Here is a 19468-nt window from a genome sequence, read left to right as displayed (position 1 = left end):
CTAATTTTAGTGCTCACTTGTATGAGTTATCCGACTGATCATAACTGAACAAATTTCATTATCTATACTTTCATAAAAGATGATTACAATGTATTAATGATTCCCGGTGTAAATAACTTTTGTAAATGTGTGAACATGCACATACTTGGTGTGACCTCTTTTTGATTCGGAATACAGGTATTATTCCATACGGACGTTTTCTCAAATTTCAGTTACCCGACGGAATATACTGTAGACATATTTTGTTTCCACCTCTTGGGTAGACTAAAGAAAATTATAGTGATTGCAATTAGCTCATAATTTTCATATTAGACCTATTTTGTTTCCATCTGTTGGGCAGACTATAGGAAATAGTAGTGATTGCAATTAGCTCATAACTAAGCAGTTTCGATAATTGTTGAATGCTTACTACCTGACAGCATTATGTTGCTCATGCGTTTTCTTTTTTTGCTTTGCTTTTTGCTGTCTAATTTGTTATACATTATATAATCATGTTAATCATTTTGGTATCTCAATATCATGGAATATAATATGTACTTATTAATCTATCAAAGTACCGAAACGTATTATCTGTATGCTTTACTGTTATTGGGTGAAACTGTTAAAAGTACCTTCGTACAGAATTTCGTGGAAACAGAAAATGAAAATTACTAGATCAGTGGAAAACTAAATTGGATAAAGATCGCAAACAATCATTATTTATATTCCACTTTTTAAATTATCAGTGTGCAGATCATGTCACTAACATAAAAGCTGAAGGATATATGGTGACAAAACTGGGTTCAATCTTAAATGTATAATAAATGTACCAACAGTATCAAGGAATGATGGGGTACGCTCGTGCCTAAAGCGTTCGCTTGTCGGGTTAAAAACCGGTGTTTGATTCCCGACAAAGGCACATTAAGACTGAAAATATATTATTTTGATAAAAGGCAAAGATCTTAATATCAATTGAAAAAAAAAGAGACGAAGTAATTTGGACTAAAACGTCTATATTGGGGCTACAGGTGCAGGAAGCATCTTCAATTATAAAATCACATTCCACAAATATCAGATAAAGGTTTAAATGACAAGCATATTTATTGGTATCTTGCCAAGCTCTGTCCTCTCCCAATGCAGTATAACCAGAGTGCTGTGGTCACTACCTCCGGTGGCTAAATTCAGCAATCCCATTACTTTACAGTATTTTCTTACAGGCATATATTGGAAAGTTAACTTTTACGGGTATGGAAAGAGTGGGTGTGTGTGTGTGGGTGTGTGTGTGTGTGTTATTATGTTGTGGGGGGGGACACGTGCAAAGTGTTAGTACGCTGATATTATCCTTCAAAACATCATATGTACAACAATCACTTATCATTATGGCATTACAAAGGCCATATTTCCAGACAGCATAACATCACCTTTGGCTGGAGTTCCAAATAATTTGACACCGAAAGCCTGTCAGTTAACCCAAAAATAACCCTTGTGTTTTAAAGTGATAGGCACAATGAAGTGTAGGTTGCCATGCATTTTATAGTCTGTCTCACAGTCCCTGAACCACATTATTTTCCTTACTGTTTAGTCTGTCTCACAGTCCCTGAACAACATTATTTCCCCTACTGCCAAGCCCTCTGTGCAATGCTAAAGCCTTAAATGAAGCAAGTCTAGATCTCCTCAGGTCCAGGGTCTGTTAACATCTGCAAGAACCCTAACTCACTTTGGGGGTCGGGTTACAAAGTAAACATATCTAAAGCTAACTGCAGCCATGACTAGCCAGACTGAATCTCGTGTCTCCCTGGGGCTCAATTTAAATGGGCTTGTTTGTTACTATCAAAATTATATATATTCAGACACTAAGCGTTAGTCTATGTATTTTCCGATATGATGGAAATACTAATATGGACCAGATAAAATTCTAAAGGAGCCTTTCTTAAAGCAGTGACTTAACGCCATACATAGCTAGACTTGCTTAGATGATAGACTTCATATAAGGCATCACAGATATTTCACAAACATGGTACCGGACCCTTAGCCTCATTAGCTTATTGCCTCACCACTTGCGAATTAAGCGTTGGCAGATGTAAATGTTACTGGAGATGTTGGTCCCGCCAGCTGTGGGTGTTCGGTATGGCTCTCCATAACCCGAACCCTGCAGTGAGTTTTCCTAGAGACGGAAGGGAGAAAATATCGTTCTGTGACTATGGAAAACCAAAAAATGTGGACAACACACCATTGTTTGGGTCTATTAATTGTAAATATGATTCAACTAGCTTAACCTAGATTTCGATATCCTCCGAATGTACATTTGGTGAAAGTATACATTTATCCCGAGACAAGGACGAATGTTTATATATAATTAAAAATGTAACAGCACTAGTATCCATTTTGTCTTTTGTCTTCTACCCGTCAGAACTAGATTAACAACTAGTCTCTGATATGAACATATTTTACAGAAAAAAAGTTGATAGTAAAAAAAGAATATTATATAAGGAAAAGGAGCCCTGAGACTTTCTCCTGAAGCTGTGAAAATCTAGACTTGCCACATTTTGTAGACTTGCGTGGGCTTGGATATATTTGCTTCAGGGTCTGTATGACAGACGACGTCCCAACACACGCTCAATCGCATGTGTCTCCAGGTCAAGGAGAATCAGTGGTTAGAGGCCCGTATTGCAATTCTCGTGCGTTTGCCAGGCACGTAGCTAGCCATGTCTTTCGTGCAAGCAATATGAGCTGCAAAGCCTTATATTTAGGTGGTATTGAGGGCTTGTCCAACTTTCATGTTTTGTGAGACCTGAAGAGTTATCGTTTGACGGACGGAAGTCTTACCACCATGGAAATTCAAGTGTGATTTCCTCATATACAAATATGTTTGGACATATTTTATACATGTCAGCTGCATTGATACAATACCTTACATCGAGTATTTGGTGTTTTTTCTAAAATAATTGATAAACAAATGATAAATAAACAACTGCATTTCAGTGATGATTCACATATAATCATGACTGTAACAAAACATCCTCATACATGTCGATGGAAAAACAATCATCACTGAAAGCTATGATATGAAGAATAACCTGTTTACTGTAATTTACTGTAAATTATTTTTAGCAAAGATCATGTGAATGCTCGAGCTGTTTTTATAATGGTAGCTACGTCCCTGTTTGTAAGTGTTGTTGACGCGGCATGGACTGCTTGTAACATCACTATTTGATTATGATTCACAAACACATGCCCACGATATGGTCGGAATCGTGCCAAGGATTAGCAGATACATCATGAAAACAGGTTTTTATGTAGCTGACTTGAAACTCGCTTTTACAAAGGCCTATAGGTTCGATCACAATACATTTCGTTTTACAGCTTCTCTTTTCTTAACATGCTCACGTCAAAACTGATTTAAATTCTAATCACAGATTAAAGAACAACACAATAAATAGTATGCCAAATTATCGTTACCATGACAACCCTGTGATATTTCACCTTATGTAAGAGAGTAATGCAGATGATACTGTCGGCTGTAAATTTTGATAAGTTGCTTCATCGCTATCAATAAACACTGGGTATCTATACAATTATATGTGTGGTCAAAGGCCATATGATAGATTATGTGGTCTCTGGTGTGATGGAGGAGAACTTGCGTCGCTAGTTTTCTCGATAATCTGAACACATGTATGTAGAGTGAAACCGGCAGATACTTTAGAATAAAGTGTTTGCCCTACCTGTAACAACGATGTCCCGTGTCTATAAAAGGGATATAATGTGGAGATGAATGACATGTACTTTTGTCTTGGCCCGTTTATGAAGATACATACTGCGATCTTTCACAATAATCCCTCTGGCTATCAGATTGAAGGTGCGTTTTAAACATAACCGGTATTTCTATTATTGTATTTATAAAGTTCTTCGAACGTTCTCCATATACGTCCGTCATATACATCGCGCACTACCCTTTCCTCTTTTGATCTTCTCAAACGACTGTTACAAGTTCGAAGAATCTTGGTCAAAGTAGAAAAGTCTTAAGACTATTCCCTACAATTCTGTAACTTACACATTGTACCCTAAATGGGTAGAGCTTTCGTTCGGGGGAATATCAGAAGGACAACGATAGAGTTATTTCCAATGTTGTAGAAAGATCTCCACTTACTTAGGAAAACACTGAGATATTGTATTCATGTCGGAATGATATTTTAAGCCCCTGTCAGATCAGAACCTGAACATGCGATGTCCGCGTCTGTGGACCCGTGAAGGTCCGGGGTAGGAATAGCCCTTCAGCAACCCATGCTTGCTATAAAGGCGACGATGCTTGTCGTAAAAGGCGACTAACGGGATCGGGTGGTCAGGCTCACTGACTTGGTTGACATATGTCATCGGTTCCCAATTGCGCAGATCGATGCTCATGATGTTGATCACTGGATTGTCTGGTCCAGACTCGATTATTTACAGACCGCCGCCATATAGCTGGAATATTGCTGAGTGCGGCGTAAAACTCAACTCACTCACTCCGCGTCTGTGTCAGACTAAAGGCCTGTAAGATGTTTAGCAACACTGGGGCGTAATAGCCATAGATCTTCTCCAAACAAGGGAATATACATCTTGTGAGAATGACTTCTTCGACAGGGAAATTTACAGCAATGCGACATCACAATTAATTACGCGATATTTACTCGCAATCTGAGTTATGGATCGTCAATTTAAACAGGACAATATAGACGAATTTCCCAAAAGGCACGGAGATCCAACATGTCTATGATATACTCAGAGAACGCACCCGCCTGTGCTATCCGGTCATAATCGCTACTCGATGAAAACAATTTTTCATTTCATGTCTCACAGAATATATAATTTGATATGGCATTGTTTCTTATTGTATACTTTTGCGTTAGTGAAACAAACTTTAAAGTTTATGTATGGCGTTTATTACAGCAAGTGCAATAATATTCCAATTATGTACTGCCATAATTATTGTACAGTAGTGATGGGCGAGCTGAACAGACTTAAGAAATTACGAGTTGGTTCGTGTAGCATATTTGACTGTGCTCCAAGAGAGACAAAGTGCTATTCTTTTGGGGCAGCTAGGGACACTTGCTAGGACAAAGGGGCAACGCATCGCCCTTTGTTCACCACTGAACCTTTCAATCCCTCGAAACATGCACCTCACAAGATTTGCCAACACCACAGACAAGGCGTAACTGATACTGGTAGCAAGAGCGAGTGCAGCTTAATAAGGCGTGTTAACTTGCGTAATACCGCTTTCTTTGTCAGGCTCTTTGGTGATAAGAATATTGAGGTCATGTGAACGTTGATTTCAAACGTACTAAAATGTGTGAAAGTGAAATTACATGAGCCAAGTAATTCACATGATGGAAACATTTGATCTTCTTGCTTGAATACAGGTAACATGATGGTGTATGAACCGTTCATATACATACCCCTGAAATCCGGTATGATACATAAATATCTAAGGTGTGTAAACATTTGCAAATTTGAAAATTTACTAAGTAAATTGACATGTTTCCAACCCGAGTAAACTTAGAACGAAATCGGAAATTTCAGCACCCACTGAAATTCAAAGGAATACATTGGAAATACTGTATGATCATGTATTTACCGGGGTATCTGTTTTGCAATTCATATTTGGAAATCCCCGACAATCCGGTCAGGGCATACATGAACGAGGTGCTTGTGCATACGAAAATGTACGATGAGCATATGTTTCAAAGGTATAGATTCATATGAAATATATGCCCGAAGTTAGGAAATATCTGAAAACATACGTAAACCCGGTCATGGCATGTATTTCCTACTGTATTTACGTATATTTCAATGGTTTACTATCCGGTTTTTGGTGCTGTGCAAGGGTGTGACGATCTGGAACATCAGGCACAAAGTATATATATACACTCAAACACTCTTGTGCCGTACTTTATTGTGTCGCATTCACGACTGTCTTGAAGCAAAATCTTTTTTAAAATGTGAAGTTCATATTCTGTTTGTCAATGCGTTGTGTCCACAACATAATGCTCATCACCATTTTCAGTATTATGGTTTGAGATTGAGTATTGAATGATATTGAAGATCGTCTGTGAAATCAGTATTATGTCAAGTTAAGACCTCCAGAGAGTTATCCATACGCCCATACATAACCAAAGACCTAGACCTATCCTCTGTGCAGATCGGTGAATACCTGACCACCAAGTACGTGTTGTGGTTGGACATGCGATCCACGGATGACGATAAATTGCACGGCAGCGGTCGCCGCATCGAAAACGGCAGCGAGGGGATTACAATCCAGATTACCAAGAAGGCTCAACCCACGGGCAAGTTGAAATTATATCTGTACGTTATTATAGACGCGCAACTTAATATAGACAATGGGAGATTCGTGCAAGTCATCTACTGATTTGCCTGGCAGCAGGCCATTGCCTGCTGGCGGCATTGTTTTGCCCCACGACCCGCACTTCACCATAGTGTGTGGGCAGACGGGCTGTGGGAAGACCGTTTTCGTGCTGGATATGTTTGAGGGGTACTACCGGGATGTGTTGGATAACATCGTTATCATGTGCCCTACTCTGCATAGAACGTCCACAGAAAGACCTTGGGTGATGACGGACCCGGACGTACACAAAGTCGACCCGGGAACACGTCTGCAGGACTGGTTGAAGGCTTATCACAACAAATTCAAGGGGGAGTCAACGCTGTTCATACTGGACGACTGCAGCGCTAATCGTGAGATAACAAAAGAGAGACACATGCTTTCGTACCTGGCCTTCTCCGGCCGGCACGCAAAGCACAGCGTCTGGGTACTAACGCAGAAGTTCAACTCGGTGTTGAAAGATCTCAGGGAGCAGACGCGATGGGTGGCCTTATTCAACTGCAAGGATAGGGATTCGTTCGAGGAGTGTTTGAGAGAGAACGATGTGATGAGCAAACTAGAACGGGAACGGGTAAAGAAACAGCTCGCTGAAACTAAACATGCTAAGCTCGTGCTCAAGACCGACCAACCCGTGTTTTAGCTTAGCAATGCTTAGCAAAGCTTAGCAAATGCTCAGCAAATGCTTAGCAAAGCTTAGCGAAGCTTAGCAAATGCTTAGCGTTTAGCACTTATCAGTTATAGTTATAAACTGAGGGGCAAAAGAAACGTCCCCAAAGTAAAATTGTAAAAAACATTTCTTCTGTTTTCGTTATAACGGAAATTTATTTAGGAACACATCTCCCGAACGCATCCCCACGTCTCACAGAAAGGAAATCCACGTGGAGTTTTTTGTAAGCATGAAAATTGCTTTTATTCACGTTTTTTGCATGCTTCTGTGGAAACATACCCGTATGAAAGTACAGTATAAAAATTATGCTCGACTGTTCTGAATTCATCACTTCAATACGTTGGACACAAAGAACATGCCTCGACTCACGGCAGAACAGAGAGAACGAGCTATTGGGATGTTGCAGCTGGGTGCTTCTCACAGTCACGTTGCAAGAATCATGGGTTGCAGCAAGAAAACCATCACCAGACTGATGACACGCTTCAGAACAACAGGTCGGACTGCAGACAGGCCTAGGACAGGAGACCACCCGTAACCACCCCTCAGGAAGACCGCCATTTACGGGTGCTTCACTTGCGCAACAGATTCCTGACTGTGACGTCATCAGCAACAACCAGCCTTACCCATCCAGTCAGCAGAAGGACCATATCCAGACGACTCCGCCGATTCGGTATCAGAGCCTACAGACCATTCCGGGGCGTGACGTTAACGCGTGAACATCGACGTCGTCGGTTGGCTTAGGCACGTAGAGTTCGGCAGTGGCAGCCGCGGAACTGGCGCCGGGTACTCTTCAGTGACGAGGCGCTTCCAGTTGAACAAAGCTGATGGTCGGGTACGAGTCTACAGACGTCGGAACGAACGCACAGCACGTTGTTGCGTTCAGGAAGTTGAGACGTTTGGCGGCGGTAGTGTGATGGTGTGGGGGGGATTTTGTGGCGAGAGGAAGACTGACTTGTTGGTGATAGAGGGAAACCTGAATGCCCGTCGATACATTGATGTTGTTTTACGACCTGTCGTGTTACCCTTCCTCCAGCAGAATCGAGGCGTGTTGTTTCAGCAGGATAACGCTACTCCCCACTGCTGTTGTTACCCGGAACTTCCTGAACAACAACAACGTAAACGTCATTCCTTGGCCAGCAAGATCCCCCCGATTTATCACCTACTGAGCACCTATGGGATCATCTCGGCCGTCAGGTTAAGCAACGTCAACATCCCACACAGACAGGAAACGCTTTGGCTCAAGCTCTACAGGAAGAATGGCGTCGCATCCCACATCACGTGATCAGACGTCTTGTGCACTCTGCACGACGTCGTGTGGCAGCATGTATCGCTGCAACAGGTGGACACACTCGCTACTGAGGAGTTGGACACTCAAAGACACTCTGTCAGTACTGATGTGCATGTGTTGTCATGATCGAAAACCGGACATTTGAACCTCCTGTGAAAAACGTCACAAAAACTCTACTTACAGCAAATTGTTTCAATTGTTCTGTAATGACAGTCTGCATAATATGTTCAAAAATTATATCAAACATTTCAACATTGAATTGCACGTGTTTGTATCATTTTATGATACAAAAATGATCGGGGACGTTTCTTTTGCCCCTCAGTTTAGTTATGGTTGTTTTTGAAGTGCTAGCCGTGTGCAACTTAACCTTCATTTCGCTGTGTTTAGCCTGCATCGGGTATTATATTATTAAAGCTAAAACTTACTTATTACATTATAAGATGGAGTGTGATGAATTGCTAGAACAACTGTTGGAGGTGGACAATGATAAGCGATGGGACGATGATAGGCGAGAGAGAGACTGGTAGTGTTGGCTGTTGGTGGCAAAGCCAAACATTACTTTGGGGACTACACTCCCGATAAAATTCACAAAATTTCAGCCGAAGAAATCGATAAGCTGTACGCTAGATACGAGGCTAGACTCGGGGCCGAGATGACAAAGACTATAGGATCAGCTATGACCCAGATATACACTGGTATTGCGTCGTACTTCCTTCCCATTCCCCAGGAACGCCGACTTTACCTGTGGGAGGACCTCGAGAAAGACCCTTTTATTGCACATGCCTTGAGCTCTATCAGCTGCGTGCTGTACCACAAATACGGTATGTGTTTAGCCTCGATGACGGCGGCGATTATCACAGCAAAGCATTGCCAATTTAAGGAGGGGAAAAATAATAATAATAGTATACAAGATGGATGCTGCCCAAGAAATGAGTCCCCACATGGAGGAGACCCCAACGTTGGGGGAACCCCAACTGGAGGTGACCCCTTCAGAGGAAACCCCACCCCAACTGGAGGTGACCCCTACAGTCACCAGACAGAAGAACCCTAAGAGAGTAGCTGCTGGTAAAAAAGGGTATGCTCGGTTGACCAAAATGGTGCTTAAACAACCGACTATCAAGATAGATTTCAACCTTCAGGATATGGGTATGCTCATAATGAACCTCGTATGGCGATGGCCACCAAGGACATCCTAGTAAAACAAGGGATCCTACCGGAAAATATTTTGAAGTAAATATAACTATATATAGGATGGCTACGATCGTCATGATGGTTGGTGGGGCGTTAGTAAACGCCCTGGCATTTTCCGGGAGTAATTTCCTCTTCTCGAAACTAGATAGAGGCTGAACGAAAGCGCCACGACATAGCCGTGGAACGATTACAAGCAGCACAATCTGAGTATGCGAAAAAACGTGTACAGAGGATCGATTACATTAACGAACAACTCAGGCGTGAGAACCATGCCGTTAAAACATTCCATGATGTCGACGACGCAGCGAGAGAATACTACCTACTAACCAGTAAACAGCTAGAACCACTCCATAAGCCCACACTCACTCAGTACTACACACCATCCCTGGGACAAAAGGACCGGGAATTGATCTTTATCGCGCTGGGTCTAGCAGCGACTGCGCTGGTTGCAAAACAATTAGACTGAGTACTCATGTAAGTATACCAAAGATGAGACCTGCCCCGTACCGATGCCAGTACATACTGAGGGGGGAAGCCTGAGACCTGTGGTAGGAAATGCAGGATGGAGGGGTATTGCTGTTTTCATAGAAAATGTTTTGTGAACTACACGTGTTCAGTGTGCGGTATTGGAGTGAGATGCCACTATCGTTTATGTACAGACCACGGGGCAAACGTAGTCAGGCACCATCTTATCTACGAGAAGAAAAAGGCCTACATAAACGAATGTATGCGCCTCCTTAGCATGGAGGTGGGGCTGGAGGAGTTGCCTCCAGTGACCCAATTAGAGACTGTGTACACATAGGTATAATGATGTTCGTGGAAGTTGAGCCTAGGGAAAGTCGTTGCCTGAGAAGCTGGCAGATGGATGCGGGGGGAAGTATAGATATCAGTGCCCTCAAACCCATGATTGTCAGCGAACTATATAAGGGGTGCTCATTTACAATCATGGTGAAAGTAGGGTTTGATGTACCGTGGGCTGCTGAGCACACTTGGAATTACTTTGATGGTGGACGAATAGATGTGCATGGGGAGATAGATATACTTGTTGACGACTCGTTGCAAATAATACAAAACACGCTACTATGCTGCACATGTTCCGGGTGGGTCGAGGGTATAATCGATAAGGTCTATCTAGATATTTATTAAAGGATTTTATGGGCGGCTCACTATTTTTTATCAAGGTTGGAAGAGTTACCTCCCTTGCCGATGGCCCAATTAGAGATTGTATACGCTTTGGTGTAACAATGTCTACTACTCGTGAGCTCAAGCAGATCGACAGGCACCGTGGTGTAATTGGTTATTCTCGAATGACCAAACCAGCATTGTTGAGATTACTTAACATACAAGCCCCGCCCACGGTAAAACAACTAAAACTCCAAGCAAAACAGCTAGGGTTGACGGGTTATTCCCGCCTGGGGAGAGCCGGGTTAGTCGCATTATTATTACACGACCCCGTAGCAAATTCCCACACTGTAAAACAACTGAAAGTAGAGGCACGCGATTTGGGTTAGTAGGTTATTCCCGTATGAGGAAACCACAGCTTGTAGAACTATTACGGCAGAATAAAGCTATTGACCTAGAGTTCATGCGCACTGAGCGCGCTGTAGGTAACTATTTGACAGGCTGCCGCATGCATGTTGATAGGAACATAGACATCGCCGATATCAAGCCTCTAATCCCTGATAAAGTCAATCAGGAACTCAACGATTTGGGAAGTATAAAGTTTCAAATCACAGTGAAAATGTCGCTCGATAAACAGCAGGGCGCTGGGGTCACTGAGTACGTTCAGCCTTACTTCCGAGGTAAACAAGAAGTCGTGTCTCATACCGAGACTATAGACGCGTCAATCGATATCAGTTTTCAGCAGATACGAGAATACCTAGAACGCTACACACACATGGGGTCCGGGTGGGTCGTGGATAAAATCGATAATGTCAATCTAGACATAGCTAACAGAGGTGCCGTTCAGAGGTGGGTCGTACCTTGCCCCCTAGAGGCAAAACAGGCCATGGTCAACGTCAAGAATAGAGGAGACGATTGCCTGAGGTTAGCTATCAGGTCAGCCTTGTTTCCAGCTGACACTAATTCGAACAGGCCTTCCAGCTATCCCCAAGATGATGGGCTCAACTGGGATGGTATAGATGAGCCCACCCCCATATCCCAGATCACTAAAGTAGAAAAACAGAATAATATAGCCATAAACATCTTAGGGCACGAAGGTAACACAACAATAGTGCACAGGGTCAGTCCAATGTAGGGGAAACCCCAGCGCGTGATCAATATATTCATGACCGAGCGAGGTGATAAGTATCACTACACGTGGATAAAACACCTTAGCAGGCTGTTGCACGACCAGTCGAAACACGTTGGGAAAAAACACTTTTGCATACGATGCCTGCATGGTTTCAGCCGACCCGACCTGCTGGAATCACACCGGGGGGGATTACGAAGGTGTGGGGCGGACGGCCATACGAGTCGACATGCCTAAGGAAGGCGACAATATCCTAACATTCAACAACCACAAGAACCAAATGTCCGTGCCTTATGTCATCTACGCCGACTTTGAAGCCTTGGTCAAACCCATTGAGGCTGGGGGTACCCCCAACACACAAAAAACACAGGAGCACGAGGCCTGTTGGTTTGGATACGTGGTCGTCCAATGTGATGGGGAAACGAAAGCTCCCGTGGTGTACAGGGGTCCCGACGCTGCTGAAAAGTTTCTAAAGTGTTTGCAGGAGGAAGAGAAAAAAGTATTAGGAATGCACTATACACAGTCGCTCCCATGCGTATGACTCAAGCCGATCGGCTAGCTCACGTCTGCAGCACTCACTGCCACGTGTGTGATAGCCCACTGAACGGTGATTCGGTGAGAGATCACTGCCACGTCACCGGTAAGTATAGAGGCGCCGCTCACAGCTTTGAATCACCCCCAAGACAATAAACATCCCCGTGGTCTTCCACAACTTGAGAGGGTACGACTCTCAATTGATCATGCAGGCCATCGCGAAAGTCGACGGCAACCTGACGAACATCCCCAACAACATGGAGAGATACATCTCCTTCAGCTTGAATGGCCTGAGGTTCATTGACTCGGTTCAGTTCCTCCTGTCGTCACTCGACAGTCTGGTCAAGGCCAATGATACCTTCCCCATCACCGACCGATACAGACCTCGACGCCGCTGATGAGTCGACCCCTGCTGATGAGTACATGGATGGCTGGGGCAAGTTCACCGCCTACGAGTACATGGATGGCTGGGCCCAAGACGATTACTCGCACGCGATTAACGTATGGACCGGGTGACATCATGACCTGTAATTTGAGGACCCCCATCAGAGAATTTTAGGCAGCAACAACTGACCGACTTACACCACAATATCCTTGGATGATTGTTGATTACCGCACGCGATTAACGTATGGAATAAATTTCTGGGCTGTAAGAATGAACTTAATGAATAAGACCCGACCAACCAATCATATTCATATCGACGTTCACTATCGCCAACCTACAGCTGTACCTGTCATTGGGTATGAGGCTGACCCAAATACATAGGGTGCTCGTGTTCAACCAGAGCCCCTGGATGGAATAGTGCCCAACTTACATCAGAATGAACACGGACCTTGCGAAAATATGGCCACCCCCTGGTGACTTTGAGAAAACCTCTACAAGCTCATGAAAAACCTCTACAACTCGGTGTTCTCGGTGTAAGACTATGGAGAACCTGAGGAAACACGTGACCGTGAAGCTGGTTGGGTCGAATGAGGAAAGACAAGCTCAGGAGACTGATAGCCAGCCCGGCATTCAACCGAGCAAGATATTCACCGACGATCTGGTTGCCCTACACACATGAAGAAAAGCCACATAAAATTCAACCGGCCTGTTTATGTCGGGATGAGCATCCTCGATTTATCCAAACACCTGATGTACGACTTTTACTACAACGAACTGAAGAAACAGTATGGCGACATGTGTGAAGTGCTGTACACTGACACGGATTCCCTGCTGATGGAGATTCGAACCGAGGACGTGTACGAGGACATTAAAAAACGTCTCGATTTGTATGACACCAGCGACTACCCCAAGGACCATGCCATACACAGCACGGTAAATAAAAAGGTCCTAGGTAAGATGAAGGACGAGTGTGCTGGCACGCCCATAGCCGAGTACATAGGCTTGAGACCCAAGATGTACTCCAACCTGAAGGCCGACAATGGTGAGATCCGGAAGGCGTAGGGTGTTAAGAAGTACGTGGTGAAACAACACATCAAACACGCCAGATTCAATGAAGCCCTGTTCAAGACCCGTACCTTTAGACATAAAATGAACACGCTTAGAAGTGATGGGCATAGGATATACGGACTGACTATAAACAAGACGTCCCTGTCGCCGATGGACACTAAGCGTTGGATAGCTATTGATGGGATCAACACTTACGCGTACGGGCATGAGAAAATTGAACAAAGAACATAGGTGTATATATATACAATGTCACGGAACCAGAGAAAGTTTGAGGCTATTTACTACAGCCCACGTGGGTACTGGAAAGGAGCTAGCGCCGTACATAAGCTGGCTAAAATGGCGCGAGTACCCCCAGGTGAGGCCAAAGCGTGGCATGAAAAACAAGCCCTGTGGCAGATCTATTTACCGGCACCACGCTACGTGCCTAGAAGGAAGTTCGGTATTAACATAGCCAATAGCATTCACCAGGCCGACCTCCTATTCCTACCCCACGACAAGAGGTACAAGTATGCCCTAACCGTCGTGGACGTGGCCAGTTGCTACAAGGAAGCCGAACCCTAAACCGTGAAAGACTCGGTCCAGGTAGCCCGCGGATTCGAACACATATACAAGCGCAGTCCACTGACGTGGCCCACAGAGCTGCAAGTTGACCCCGGGCGGGAGTTCATGGGTGTCGTGTCACACCTGCTAGACAAACACGATACCAAGGTCAGGCGTGGCACGGCCGGAGCCCATCGCAGCCAAGCCATAGTTGAGAGATTCAATAGGACTTTGGCCGAGCGCTTATTCGGGCATCAGTATGCGAGAGAGATGACTAACCCGGGGAAACGATCGACTGAATGGGTAGCGCGGTTACCTCAGGTGGTGTCGGCCATAAACCACGAAACCACCCGTCGCATGGCGAAACCAGCCGGCGCTATCAAACTAAAATCAATTGTGGCTAAGTCGGCTGCACCATTGCGTTGGAAAGAGAAACAGATACCCGATAGGGCCCCCGTGAGGTACCTCTACCAGCCGGAGGAACACGAGGGTGATAGTCGTAAGCGAGCCACCGATCCGATATGGTCAGTCAAAACTTACAATATAGATAAAGTGGACATCAAAGCCGACGAGCCGAACTTGTACTACTTGAGAGATGGGCCAGGGAGAGGGTTCGTTAGACAGGAATTATTGATCATACCGTACGGCACAATGTTACCTCCTGTCAATACGTCATAGCAGCACAATAGTGCCCCGTGGGGTCGGGAAGTTAACTGGGGGTTCAAAAGTAGTAGATACAATGGTGGCGAGATCTAAGGGCCTGACAAAAGCTTTATACGTGAAATAAGGCTTTGCAGAGGCTTTTGTTGGACTTGATCTCGGACTATCATTATATATACTACTCTTTGTCAACACATATTTCCTGCTTGTAGAAGTTTTTAAAGTGGTACAAACAGAGGCACATGAGTAATCCCTTTCACTTTCATTGCAAATTAGCAGGTCGTTGTGTATATTTAGACTTCATGGATATATTATCAACGTATTATTATCGTCATGAAACATTGCCATTCTGAACTTTATCTATAGCGTGTCTCTCATGATCGTACAAGGAAAGTACAATCAAGTAACAAGTAAATATAGAATGTTTTGATAAACATTAATAGCACTTAAATAACGAGAAATTCCTACCTTTTCACATGTTACCAAAATCACCCCATAAAGTTGCCGCATCACCAGAAACTAATCTGAAGGATATGATTGTTCTGATTGTTTCATTCTTGCAATTTTATGAGTACAACGATGATGGTATAGTCTCTTTGGACATTTTGAATTTTGTTTTCATTTTCATGACAATTGCTATGTTTTGACATTTCATTTTCATTTTCATGACAATTGCTATGTTTTTACTGAACTCTAGGTGTTGTAAAGAATTTTTTGATCAGTGAGTTTAATTAGGATGCGATATCCCCATATGTCCTAAATGAACTTTTCTCCAGAGTATTGACAGGTTATAAAGTTTACAACCAATTTCAATCAAAGTCAAAGTTATTGCCATGGCAACGAAATAATATGTATTCAGAAATCCAAAACTACTAAAAGGCACCAGTTCACAACCAGACCTATCTGTAAGCCAAGTTTAATGAAAAAAACATTGAATGGTTTGAAAGTTCTGCTCCGGAAAAGAGCACTATCACTAATTTCAGTCGAAGCCAAAGTTGTTGCCATGGAAACGCAAAACATATTTTAGTCAGAAATCGCAAACTACCAAAAGACACCAGTTCACAACAACCCCTATCCATGTGCCAAATTTAGTGAAGAAACACTGAACGTTTTTTTACGTTCTGTTCCGGAAAAGACGAATTTGCAGGGACGAACGCACGGACATACGGAGTCCAAACAATCACACACAGCATGAACATCGTTCTACGCAAATGGGATACGATGACATGTGTCAACCAAATGAGCGAGCTTTGCCACCGATCCCGTTAGTCGCCTCTTACGACAAGCATAGGTTGCTGAAGACTAATTCTAACCTTAATCTTCACGTGTGTTGTCGATGGCAAGTGGTGCTCTGTACTGATTTAACGTCACTGAAAGCTATATATCCAAGGAGCCCAGGAGCACCAGATTTTTCGACGACAAGCGTGGCATCATTGCTGCCTAAAAGCACTGGGTTAAACGTTTTGTTCTTATTTTACACAGGTATGTAATATTATATGGCGTTGGGGTTTACAGAGCTTTTACCAATATTCCAGCAATAACACGGCGGGGAACACCTAAAATTTATTTCTCGCATTGTACCCATGTAGTGAATTGAACCTCTGCCTTCTATGAATCCCTTTAGCACTAGGCTATCGTAATGCTCCGACAGGATATTTATGACCAGGCGGAATAGGCGACGCCAAAGGTGATAAATTGTAACCACCAATTTGACTTTTGGGACTGTCAGTTAAGACCTACTTAATTCATAGTATCTTAAAATTGTCACGAGGGTTGTATCTGTCCCGTTCAGAGTATGAGCATTATACGAGTATTATACGAGCGCCTCGTGTGATACAGGATTACTTCACTTTGTCCACGTGAGGCACCAGGTTTTGTCATTCTTGAAAATTTGGCCAATGAGAGACACACAGATATAACATTAAATCCCAATGGAGCTGGTCGATGCTTATGATGTCGATCACTGATTTAAACTGACTGACCGGTATCATTTGGATACAATATTCATGAGATTGGCGTGATAAACAAAGAATGAAAATACATTTCATATTTTCGTGGGTTTGTTTTGAAAGTATCTGTTACATTAATTTTGTATTGCTGATAAGGTGAGGGTACAAACCTACCATAATTGTGAGATGTCAGGTGCATGTGCAGAATGGTCAACGAGTAAAGGGAGACAACTCATGTGTTCTTATGTTCATGCACCCGAGGGATGACACTGCTACAAAGAGGCGTACATCAGACCGTATTACCCTAGGGAGAAGCCTACAACGTATCCATGTTAAATGTACAAACTATCACTTTATTTTACTTTAAAGATCGCTACCGACTATTATGACATGTATACAAAATGGCTTTTGCCCCTCGACTGGATTTTTAAAATCAGTGAAACATATTCTGACAAGGTTAACAACGCTCTAAAAATGGATAATTATGTTTAAGCTGAGTGTGCAAACGATTCAATGTATCAAATAGTTTAGATAAAGCAGTGAAAGTCGGTAAAATAAATCTGTACATAGTGAACTCAAAAACAGCTAATCGAATGGTTTTAGAACTACGGACACTGCATGCGTCATATTATGACGTCATACGATTGTTAGCGATACAGCTTCTCGGTGAAGAGTTTGGCGGTTACCTTGGCAGCGGGTAATATTTTTCCAGTTGTCACTCTCCTGGAAGAGGTGACCAGGAAACTTGTTAAAGCGTCATTGACCAATGAAATTAAAGTATTTCACATGAAGGTAAGGTAAAATATATTTGCTGATTATGAAAAAACAAATAAACAAAATTATAAGCGTACAATCGCAAATCAAAAGTGAAATATTTTGTACTTGGGTTTACTTCCCTCGAAACGAAGCACCCGGGATACCGAACCCAGTCAGAGCGGGTGGGTGTGCACACAAGTGTAACGAAGCCTTTCATTGGCTGGCTCATTTGCCGATACACTCAGGGCTCTTTGTGTGTGTATAGAAATATTGGGTTTTGAGTAATTTTTTGTGTATACCATTTTGCAATCAACAGACATCATAACATGTCAATGTGTACAGGTATCACATCTGTGTCATTACACAATATGACACATAATGTAACAGAGACAGAACTCTGAGTGCAATTACATAATGTAACATAGACCATAAAGCAATGCGTTTTGTTTATGGTGTATAGCCTGATAGGTGTTAAGTTCAAATTACGTGTGGTCAGTGATCGAAGTTGTGTATTGCATATTGCCAATGGCAGACAAGCAGGCAGACACATAGGTGTTAATAAAACAGACATTGAGTTTTGTCTGTGACTACGACATATCTATATCACAGTTAGACATTCTGACAATGCTAAATAATTAAATTGCTTTTCAGTATCGAACTGAGAAAGTGACACGGTAGGAACAACGTCTGGTGAAATAGTCAAATGAAAGTATATGAACAGTTAAATCGGTAATATACTGTCATAACATAAAAAGCTCGCGCCTGTGAAACATCAACACAACAATTAGAAAAATGCACACATCAAAGCCTACTCCGAGTTTTCACCGCCAGCGAAGGTTTTCCGCCTTAAAATGTCGAACGCATCACTGGTTGACATACCTGAGTAGATCTAGATCTTTACCAGGCTTCTTTTATGTAACGAGCAGATTATTTACCATTTGTTGTTTTTCGCCCCAGCTGGGATGAATTTAGTGAATCGTTTGAACTCCGATTTCGCGGGGTTTTTTCATGGCGTTATTTTTCAACTTTATAAGTTGAATTTTCATTATGGATTTGTTACTATAAGTCCATACCGAGAGGTATCAGAATCTGCAGAGTTGTGTTTTACGTGTGCACGTGACCTTTTAACAACAATTATGATTAATGAAGTTGCAATGATCAATGATTAATGAACGGGGTACAATGACACTCCATCAACCCATTAAATCCCTTTCCTCATACTACCGGAAACTATTGAAACCCTATTTTGACCTGGGGTGATATACTGAGCGTTCCAGAACTGATGGAAGTCCAGTTAATAGCAAACGAAACGACAAACTTTCAAAAACCAAAACATATCTGCATACAGTTTCTCAACCTATCAGTAAGGTTGGAAGATATTGTTCTACATGCATGGACACTAATTGAGACATATTGTTTTACGGGTAAGCAGGATAATCTATCTTGTTACACGTGTTCTACTTAATAGTGTGGGAGTGAATGACTTTGGTTTTGCGCAACATTCCAGCAATATCACGGTAGGGGACACCAGAAATGGGCATCACAAATTGTGCCCAAATGGGGAATCGAGCCTGGTTCTTTATCGTGACAAGCGAACCACAAGGCTACCCAACCGCCCTCTACTTAATAGAACATAGGACGGGCATATATTGATCTTCACAGTGAACACTTCCATAGTTAAAGGGACAGAGCGAACGATCGATGTATCACATGTCTTGTATATTTATCATCTAAGTCCAAAAGAACATCCAACTATAAATGTAAGATTTGTCCAAGACGTGCAAGTGTATTTGACGTGATACACAGGGAGAGTCGTAAGGCAAC

At 42.8% G+C, this 19468-nt stretch overlaps 1 protein-coding gene and 1 long non-coding RNA gene across 4 annotated transcripts in view; one reads left to right on the top strand and one right to left on the bottom strand.

Moving 5' to 3' along the window:
• The window catches only part of LOC124257220 (neurogenic locus notch homolog protein 1-like), a 204799-nt gene that overhangs the window by 128418 nt on the left and 56913 nt on the right, over positions 1 to 19468 (bottom strand). The gene's annotated exons all lie outside the window — the stretch shown is intronic.
• LOC124257230 lies at positions 118 to 18036 on the top strand. Its single transcript, XR_006893213.1, has 3 exons — positions 118 to 127; positions 9238 to 9243; positions 17927 to 18036. It is a non-coding gene; the product is annotated as an uncharacterized LOC124257230 (long non-coding RNA).

The sequence above is a fragment of the Haliotis rubra genome, unplaced genomic scaffold (assembly GCF_003918875.1).
Source record: "Haliotis rubra isolate DU_JTF1 unplaced genomic scaffold, ASM391887v1 Scf652, whole genome shotgun sequence".
Taxonomy (NCBI): Eukaryota; Metazoa; Mollusca; class Gastropoda; order Lepetellida; family Haliotidae; genus Haliotis; species Haliotis rubra.
This window is presented reverse-complemented; position numbering and strand designations above follow the sequence as displayed.